This window comes from Pipistrellus kuhlii, unplaced genomic scaffold (genome assembly GCF_014108245.1).
Source record: "Pipistrellus kuhlii isolate mPipKuh1 unplaced genomic scaffold, mPipKuh1.p scaffold_m20_p_2, whole genome shotgun sequence".
In the NCBI taxonomy this organism is placed as follows: Eukaryota; Metazoa; Chordata; class Mammalia; order Chiroptera; family Vespertilionidae; genus Pipistrellus; species Pipistrellus kuhlii.
In genome coordinates, this window is record NW_023425515.1 from 20179650 (window position 1) to 20188971 (window position 9322).

Here is a 9322-nt window from a genome sequence, read left to right on the forward strand (position 1 = left end):
ATGCAGGGGGCTTCTCTTTTATATCTTTCTGGAGTCTTTGTCCCACAAATATGGATCATGTTTCCGGTCCTTTTCGTGGCTTTGCAAGAAGGCCCCCAGGTGTTGGGGGTCTCCAGGCCATATCTGATGGTCTGGCGTGGTGCCAGTGATAATAACCCTCCCTCCGGGGCAGTGCACTGTTCACAGTTTTATGGCCTCTGTAACAGCTTCTGCAAGACCGGTTTCTGGGAAAGAGGTAGTGACTCAACTATAGGTTGTCAAGAATGTACACTGGGCTTGCTTGCATGGGTTCAGATTGCTAGTTCCCCCCGCCCCCCCCCCCCCCCCCCCAAATATCAGGGTTACATTGGAATTAGCCTTTAGCCTCTCTTCCATTTATTCTAAAAGTCTATAAGCTGGCCTCTGACATTTGCCAGATTCAAATTAATCTCAAAATACCTCCAGCGACCAGAGTTCCTAAATCCGAGCAAAGCAGCTTACTGTAAAGGCCTGGTAGCAGTTGTGGCTGGGCCTGTGAGGGGACAGGACAACCTTCCTGGGTCACGGGCTAGCTCTGTAGGAGATGGGTGTCATGAAGAGATTCCGAGGTTAAATGTGATAGCCTGCATCAGTATCCCCACCTATTTCTAGATTATTTGGATAATGCATAATTTAAAATGTGTAATTCAGAAGCAAAGGTGGAGTAGTCAAGGAATTGGGGGTAAAAAAATAGAATACCCAGATAACAAAAATGTGTAATGTAGGTTATCCAAACTTTGGATTATCAGACTTTTACCATTCACAAGTTGTACTTAATAGTGAGTCTTTTCACATCACCATACACATAAGTATAAGGCAGTAGTTCCCACTTTTCACCTATTCAAATGCAAACCTTCCTTAATACAAGCTTTTAAGATCCTGCTTTGCTTACATGTTAATGAAGACAAAATTCTAATGCTTCTTCTTATAGGACTGATGGCACAGGCAGAATCCCATTTAAGAAAATTAGTCTGGTATATTTCAAATAAAAAAAATACAAAATTAAATTCCATTGTGATCAAAGTCAGAATGTAAAGAAAACATTTTTAAGAAAATATAAAAGACAAAATCATAGGGGAATATACTACAAGAGAAAATATTTTAAATTAAGAAAAGGAGCCATTTTATTACATCATGAACCATGCTTTATGGTATTTGTGCTCTTTCTGATATGAAGGAGATAATATTGAAGTAAGAAAGTGAACACTGAGTTATTTATAAAGCTAGTAAAAGTACAGTCCCTATTTCATTCATCCCCAATGAAAATGGATAAATAGGGTCTTATTTATTGTTGTCCTAAACTACCTTTACTGTCCCTACAACCTGTTCCCTTTCCAAAGCCTAGACATGGTTTTACCCTAAATCCTTAGAATGTGTAAATTTTCAAGAAGGAAATATCCCATTTTAGAATTTTTTAAAAATAATACAATAGACTGCATGATAGACCTTCCATGTCAGAGGGCTCAGATAAAACTGAGGTCAGATAAACAGTCACGGCTACACGTGAGAGTGAGTTTAACACACTGGTAGTTTTCCACACACCAACATGAGCACCAGTGAGTATTTAGATTAAAACAGAGATTCACAAAAACAAACTCCAGAGTGATTGAATGTTCTTGCTTCTTAGAGATATTTCTCATCCTGTAGAAGTGATGTTATTCGACATCTCTCACCCAAGAGTTTGATGTCTCTTGTGCAAATTTTAAATTATCATCTGCCTTAGTATGTAAAGAAAAAGCAATGGCTGCTTAGTTTACTAATGAAAAGGTATAAAATCCTGCTATGGGCAGGGTGGAGTTGGGGGGGCGGTACTCGAACCATGGGGCTTTCAGGGAGAATACCCATATTTGAGCTCCAAGACCACAGCCAGTCTATGTGTTTATCATCTTGATTGCCCTTTTACCTCGGGCATGTATTCAGAAAATGGAAGAATAGATACAAAAATGGAGAAAAACCCAATAACTTCTGTTTCTGTTTTAGAAAGCAAATCTGCCCTTTTTAACTGACCAGAAATGCATGTTTACATTGAAACATTAGCATCTACAACGTTGTCCCCAGTTTACTGTTCTATTTCTAAATAGTGCTTTTGATTCATAGCCACTTAGCACAGCTTCAATTCAGACTACCGAGTAGAAATCTATTTTTGCAATTCCTCAACATCCCATGGGCAGCCAGAAACAAAGAAAAACAAAAGGAGAAATTCTAGTGAGTTCATAAGAATGATTATTTTGACGAACTTGAAAAATAGTAATGAAACGGTTAATTCCAAAACACCCCAATGTGAACTGTGTTCACATACATAGTTCCTATAAGCCCCAAGTATACGATCGGTGAATTTCTCTTGAATATAAGCATCTTTGCATTTATCACAGATTGAATTAGGAAAGTCACTGTTTTTGTTCTAAGTAAATCTGCTTATATATTTTATTCTTTCCTTTATTCATTTTCTTCCCTGAGCACTTGCCTTGTGCCAAAAAGAGATAGTCTAATTGAGTGTATCTGGAGGTAGGCACTCAGGCCCCATCCCTGCCTTCTTGGCCCTTGGAGTGGAGGCTGCACGGATAGTCTAATGCTCAGTATTGGTCAAATCAGTTGAAAATTGGCACCTTTCATGGTTTTCTTCAATGGGTTTAGATTGGAGATCACAGGCAGAATTAGCGAAAGTCTTTCCTACACGTAAGAGAGAGTGAATGGTGAAAGACTGAGAATATCTTGCCCACATTCAAGCAAATTACATCAGATAATTACACTGAGTTTGTTTGGTCACCTATGCTTTCCTAGGGTGTAGTGGGAGGACATGAGATGGGAAAGTGGGGACCAGGGAAGGGGTAAGCCACTACTGGAAGCCTTTGTCCAAAGAGGTGGGCTCAGCAGTAGACACCAAAGTCAGGTGTCTCCCTCCTGATCCTTCAGGAGGAAGGAGAGAATTACAGAAAAGTAGAATAAGAACATCTGTCCAAGGCCTGTTTTTATTTCTGTTCCCAAGAGGCTATTAGCATAACCACCTCATGCCCCCAAAGAGAACTCAGAACTGAGAGTGTATATCATCAATGTTTATCAATTAATGAATTAATTACATATCAATAGAATTAACATATTGTATTTTAGGAATACAGTTATTTCTTGGTTTTGAATATGAACAGAAGACTAAATACCAGATTTTTTTTTGAGAGATCATAAATTTGGTAGCCATACTTTAGACATTCCAAAACCTACATATGGAATTTAAATTTCATATTCTGAACAAGAATAACAACACCTATTTTCTGTACAGAAATGCAAAACTAAACACCAGACTCTTGTTTTTAACCATAGAAGTCATCACTTCTTTCTAAATTCTTTGGTCATTTTTCGTAGACATCTCTTTCTATTTGTGCCAATTGCTTCTTTATCCCAGAAATATTTGCTGTTGCCAAGTTACATTAGAATCCTATTGAATTAGAATAATAGAAGATGAATGAGCCTTATTTGGTTTGGCTCAATGGATAGAGGGTCAGCCTATGGACTGAAGGGTTCCAGGTTCGATTCCTGCAAAGGGCACATGCCTGGGTTGTAGGCTGGATCCCCAATAGGGGTGTGCAGAAGGCAGCCAATCAATAATTCTCTCTCATGATTGATGTTTCTTTCTCTCCCTCTCCCTCCTCTCTAAAATCAATAAAATATTTTTTTTTAAAAAGAAAAGAGATTGGAAATATCTCATTGTGATCAGAAGTGGGGGTTTTGTGGTTTTGTTCTTAACAGGAGAACATATAAAAGGAAGTTAAGCCAATTTCTGATTCAGAAAGATTACTATTTAAACCATGGGTGGAGCCAAATAATTAAGGAAGGAAAGGAGGGTTGGAGAGAGTAAGAAAAAAACAACAAACCCACATAATTGAATAGTGTTTTTTCATGAATGGTATATAGCAAAAGTTCTGATCTCTTTTTCTGCTGAATTTTGAAATAATAACATTATATAAGTCTTTACTACACCTATTTCAATACCAGGAAGCTTTTCCCATCAGCCTTTTCTTGCTATTTGAAAAACCATAAGAGGTTGTTTGCTTATAAAATGATACCAGGATCCATAATTTATAAGGCAGTGCTCTCTTTTAGGAATCTTCAAATTGTATTTAATAATGAAATCAAGGTCAAAAGGACTGCTCAACTCAGTCAGGCTTTCTGGCAAATTAGTCTCTGAGAATCATCCATAAGAAACACCACAGAACCTTGGCAAAACTTCATGATTCTTGTTACTCTTCAGGGGTTTTTATACCTACTCTTCTATTTTTGACTCCAAGAGACATTTGAAACAAGGTTGAAATGTCAGTTGGATGCAGAGCTCAGAGTACAGCATTGCATGGTCACTCAAGGTGCATGGCGTGTCCTTCGGGTCCTTCCAGGTGTGCTAAGCTGGGGGTAGATGCAGCTTTGTAGAGACTAATGTGCTCATGCAATCACCAGTTCTGTGTTGTTGTATACAAACCAAACAGCTGAAAATCACCCTTGATGACAAGATTAAAGCAAAAATAAACACATTCAAGTTATTGGACTTCACACGTGGGACTGCTTGTTTTTTTTTCTTCTCTTTTTGGTTAAAACTCATTTTTCGTTCTAAAATTTTTGTAATTACCTAGTGCTTCTGAGTTAGAGTTGCTGTTGAGTTTAGAATCGCAGAAAGCAAAGAAGCAATTCGTGGGCAGAGGATAAGACCAAAGCGGAATAGAAGCAGGAGCTATAGGAGATGTCAAGACTGGGCACTCCCATTTGGAAAACAACCCTCAGCCGCTCATCCAGGCCGGCCACATCCCCCAGCAGGACCCTCACCTCATGGGGGCATGGCTGGCCTGCAAACTGCCACAGGCCCCTCGCCCAGGCTGTCCCACGCCCCAAGGGAATCCCAACCCTAATCCGGGACACCCTTCAGGGCAAAGCAGCTGGCCCCGACCTGTGCACCAGGCCTCTTATCTATAATAATAAAAAGGTAGTATGCTAATTAGACTGGGAGACCTTCCGGGAGACCTTCCGCACGTTCTTCTGGACAAAGCCATGGTGGTGGGGCCGAGGTAGAGGCAGTTAGAGGCCAAAAGGGGAGTGCAGTTGTGGGTGATCAGGCCAGGATGGGACGGCAGTTGTGGGTGATCAGGCTGGTGGGGGTGGGGACATTGGGGGTAAGCAGACTAGCAGGGGGGCCAGTTGGGGGCAAGCAGGTCATCAGTGGAGGTCAGTTGGAGCTGATCAGGACAGCGCGGTTGGGGGGGGGGGGGTTTGGAGTGAGCAGGCCATCAAGGGTGCAGTTGGGGGTGAGCAGGCCAGTGGGGAGGGAAGGTGGGGTCGAGCAGACCAGCAAGGGGGTAGTTGGGGATAATTAGGCTGGCGATAGGATTGGGCCTAAACAGGCAGTTGGACATCCCTTGAGGGGTCCCAGATTGGAAAGGGTGCAGGTTGGGCTGAGGGACACACCCTCCCCGTGTATGATAAAAGCCTAATATGCAAATCAACCAAACAGCAAAACAACTGGTAGAACTGCCCCCCACTGACTACCAGGGGCAGACACTCAATGTGGGAGCTGCCCCCAGCCAGTAGGCCCTAGGCCAGCCAAGGTGGGTGCCAGTGGGGGTCCCACCGGTCACCCTGCATCGGGAGGTGACCAGCAGCAGCGGAGGACAGGACTGGCCAAGGCGGGTGCCAGTGGGGGCCCCCAATCACCTTGCTGGTCGCCTCCCAGATTGGCCCTGGTCACTGGCCAGACTTAGGGATCCTACCCATACACAATTTTTGTGCACTGGGCCTCTAGTACAAGATACACATTATTCTAATGCCAAAAAGGGACAGAATGAGAATGGGGCAGAATAATGTTTGGGGGGGAAAATTCTCAAATTTTATGAAAATATTAACATATTGAACCAAGAAGAACATCCAACTACAAAGAAGTTAAATAAAAAAAGAACACGCCCCATAGAGAATGATCTGACCCAAAATGTCAATAGTGCCAAGGCTGAGAAGCCCCACTCTAAAGAAATCAATTTTTAAAAGTACTAGCTGGGATTGTGGCCTCCAGGGTGGGACAGCCTCTGACTGCAAGTGGGGTGGGGATGGGGGATGATGGGCAGGCAGGGCTGGTGGCTCAGCAGCAAGCCCGGCATTTGACCCTCCCCCACCAGCTTTCCCGAAAAACAGTTTCTGCTCCTGCTTGTAAGTTTGTTCATATACTTGTTCAAACATTTATGTTATAACAGTCGTTTGTCCTCGTTGTTGAAAATGAAGTCGTAAAAAAATTGTTTTAAACATAGAGAAAAGTGAGTGAGAGGGACTCCTGTGAACGTGTTGGTGTATTTTCATCCACTTGTTTCTGCGGTTCCCACGTAGGCAGCCAGAAGGGGGAAGCGTGGCATTTCCATTCATTTCAGCGGCAGCTGCTGCAACCTTTTATGAGAAGGGCATGTTTTATCTTGAGGGAAATTGTGGTTTGTTTGTTTTTAATCTGGGAAATGTCTTGAATGGGCTTCTGTAAGGGGAAAATGCCAGCAGTACTCACTTCTCACACCATCGGAAAGGCGGGAGTGAAACATCAACAGGGCTAAATTAGAAGACATTGGAAACAGTTAGAAGTTGTTCCTCAATCACCTACAACAGGGGAGTGGGCTTGGAACATGGAGAAAGGGCCCGATCTGAGAGAGAAGTCTTGGCCCCGGGGCCATAAGGGTGTCTTGGTCCTCTCAGGCTGCCATGGCAACGCACCACAGCAGGGTGGCTCCTCAACACCACCGTTCTGCAGGCTGGTAGTCTGAGCGCAGGCCAGCGTGGTCAGGTCCTGGCGAGGGACCCTTCTGGGGTGCCACTTATTGCATCTCCACGTAGTAGAAAAAGAGCCCAACTCTCTGGCCTGGTCTAGGAAAGGCACTGCTCCGTTCATGAAGGCTCCCCCCTCATGACCTACCTCCCTCCCAACAGCCCACCTCCACAGCCATCACAGTGGGAGGGGGACACACTTCCAGTCCGTAACAGAGGGCTACAGCCGGTGGGAAATTTGCCTGATGAGAAACATGTTCATTATCTGTGTGCAACACACCACCCCAAAACGTGGTTAGTTTCAACAAAACTTAGCATTTTTAATGTTTTTATTAATTTCAGAGAGAGGAAGAGAAAGGGGGAGAGAGATAGAAACATCAATGATGAGAGAGACTCATGGATCGGCTATCTCTTACACATCCCCTGCCGGGGATCAAGCCTGCAACCCGGGCATGTGTCCTGACCAGGAGTCAAGCCATGACCTCTTGGTTCATAGGTCAAGGCTCAAACCACTGAGCCAGGCCAGTCGGGCAAGACAAGTTAGCATTTCTAATGGTTCTGTGGGTTGATGGCCATCTGTCAGGAGGTTCTCAATTCCAGGCTGATGTAGTTGGGGCTGGTGTTATGTGAAGGCTCAACTCCAAACTGTGTTCTCCTCTCACGTGCCTGGTGCCTCAGCTCGCCTGGCAGGAGCCTGGGAAGCTGGCTGGCCAGGCTTCTCTGTCGCCATGTGGCTGGCTCGGTCTTCCTACCAGGGTAGCGGGCTCAGGGTAGCGGGACCTTTCACTGAAGGATGCATTCCCAGGGGCTTCTTCTCAGGGACAGCACACGGGGGACGTTTTTATCCTCGTGGGGATTTACGGATTCTGATGGGAAAGGAAGGCTGGAGGATTCGGAGGGATCAGGGCACGCACAGTTCAGAGCACATTATACAAAGACACACACGTGCCTCTCACATTTTTACTTTTAAATAAATTCAGGCTCATGACAAAAAAAAAAAATCTTTCCATAAACATAATTTTTAATGGCTGTATTATATTCATTTTTACAACACTGTAATTAATCAATAGTCTCTTAATGTTGAACGCTGAAAGGTATTTAAAAAAATAAGATGGCAATGAACATCTCTGGAAAGGCCAAACTGCCTTTCAGAAGCATCTACCACTTTGCACACCCCCTGCAGGGTAGAAAATGCGCTCTTGCTTTAAGGTCAGCCGTAAATCAGCTATTGCCGCCTTCCTCACGTGTTCTGTTTCATTTTATTTTGAAAATATGTTTTTATTGATTTTTACAGAGAGAAAATGAGAGGTATAGATAGAAACATCAATGATGAGAGAGAAACATCATTGATCTGCTACCTCCTGCACACCCCCTATTGAGGATTGATTTTTAGAGCTTGGCAAGGAGGAGAGACAGAGAGAGAAGCATTGCTGTGAGAGAGACACAGCAATTGGTTGCTTTCCACAAGGCACCCTGGCCAGGCCCAGGATCAAGCCTGCAACCAAGGTACGTGTCATTGACCAGAATCCAACACAGGACCCTTCAGTCCGCAGGCCGATGCTCTATCCACTGAGCCAAACTGGCTAGGGCTGTGCCTGTCTTTATCACTTACCTTAACTACAGGCCAAGAGTGTCCATCTTTGCATCCTTTGTCCTTACAGGACCCAAGAGATGGCCCTTCTCTCGGGCACAAATTCTGACAAGAGACTTCCACTCAATTGTGCCGTGGCCACTGGGGCCTGTGTCCCGTTTGACCAACCCCCCCATCAGCACGTGCCATCTATTCTGACAGACTCCTTGAATGTTTGGCCCCAGATTAACCACACATGGGATAATCAAGGAGCTGTTGGCAGAGTGAGAGGGGTTCCCAGTGAGAGTTGGTCTTCGGCTCACACAAAATCCAGGAGTTGGCTTAATATGAAGATTAATTCTCAGTGGATTAAAGCACAGATAAACCCCAGGGTCAGCAGGACGGGCCTGCTACAGTCCTCATATTCACCATTTCCCCACTCCCCAAAGTTGGCCCCCTTCCAATTCCTCTCTCCCTCCCTCCATCCTGTAGACCCCAAGAGAAACGCTCTATCCCCAACCTCATTCTCGGAAATAATGTTGTTATAAACAGCTCAACTCTGGCTGCTCTGTATCTGGAGACTGATAGGAACACGGTAATGCCAAAACCATGTGGGGTAGAGCAGGGAAGATTAACAAGGGGGTAGCCCTCTCAGTTAAGGGCCCAAAGCACCAGCTCCAAGTGGGCCAGAAAACCACGGAGCCCCTCAAGCCAGCCTCAAAATTACAGGGTCCCCACCCCCCCCGACTCCCCCTGCCAAGCCCTTTCACATACTAGTTGTGGCAGACTATATGTCTGTACCCAATTATTCAGTCTCCATCCTGTAGAACAATGCATTCTGGCCTGCTCCAACGTGACCTGCACTGTATCCTGTGAGAACACCCTCACACACTGAGCTTGGTATGAGTTTCCTACAACTCCTTTTCCTTCCTTCTAGAACAGCACGCTCCAGACCAGGGCTGC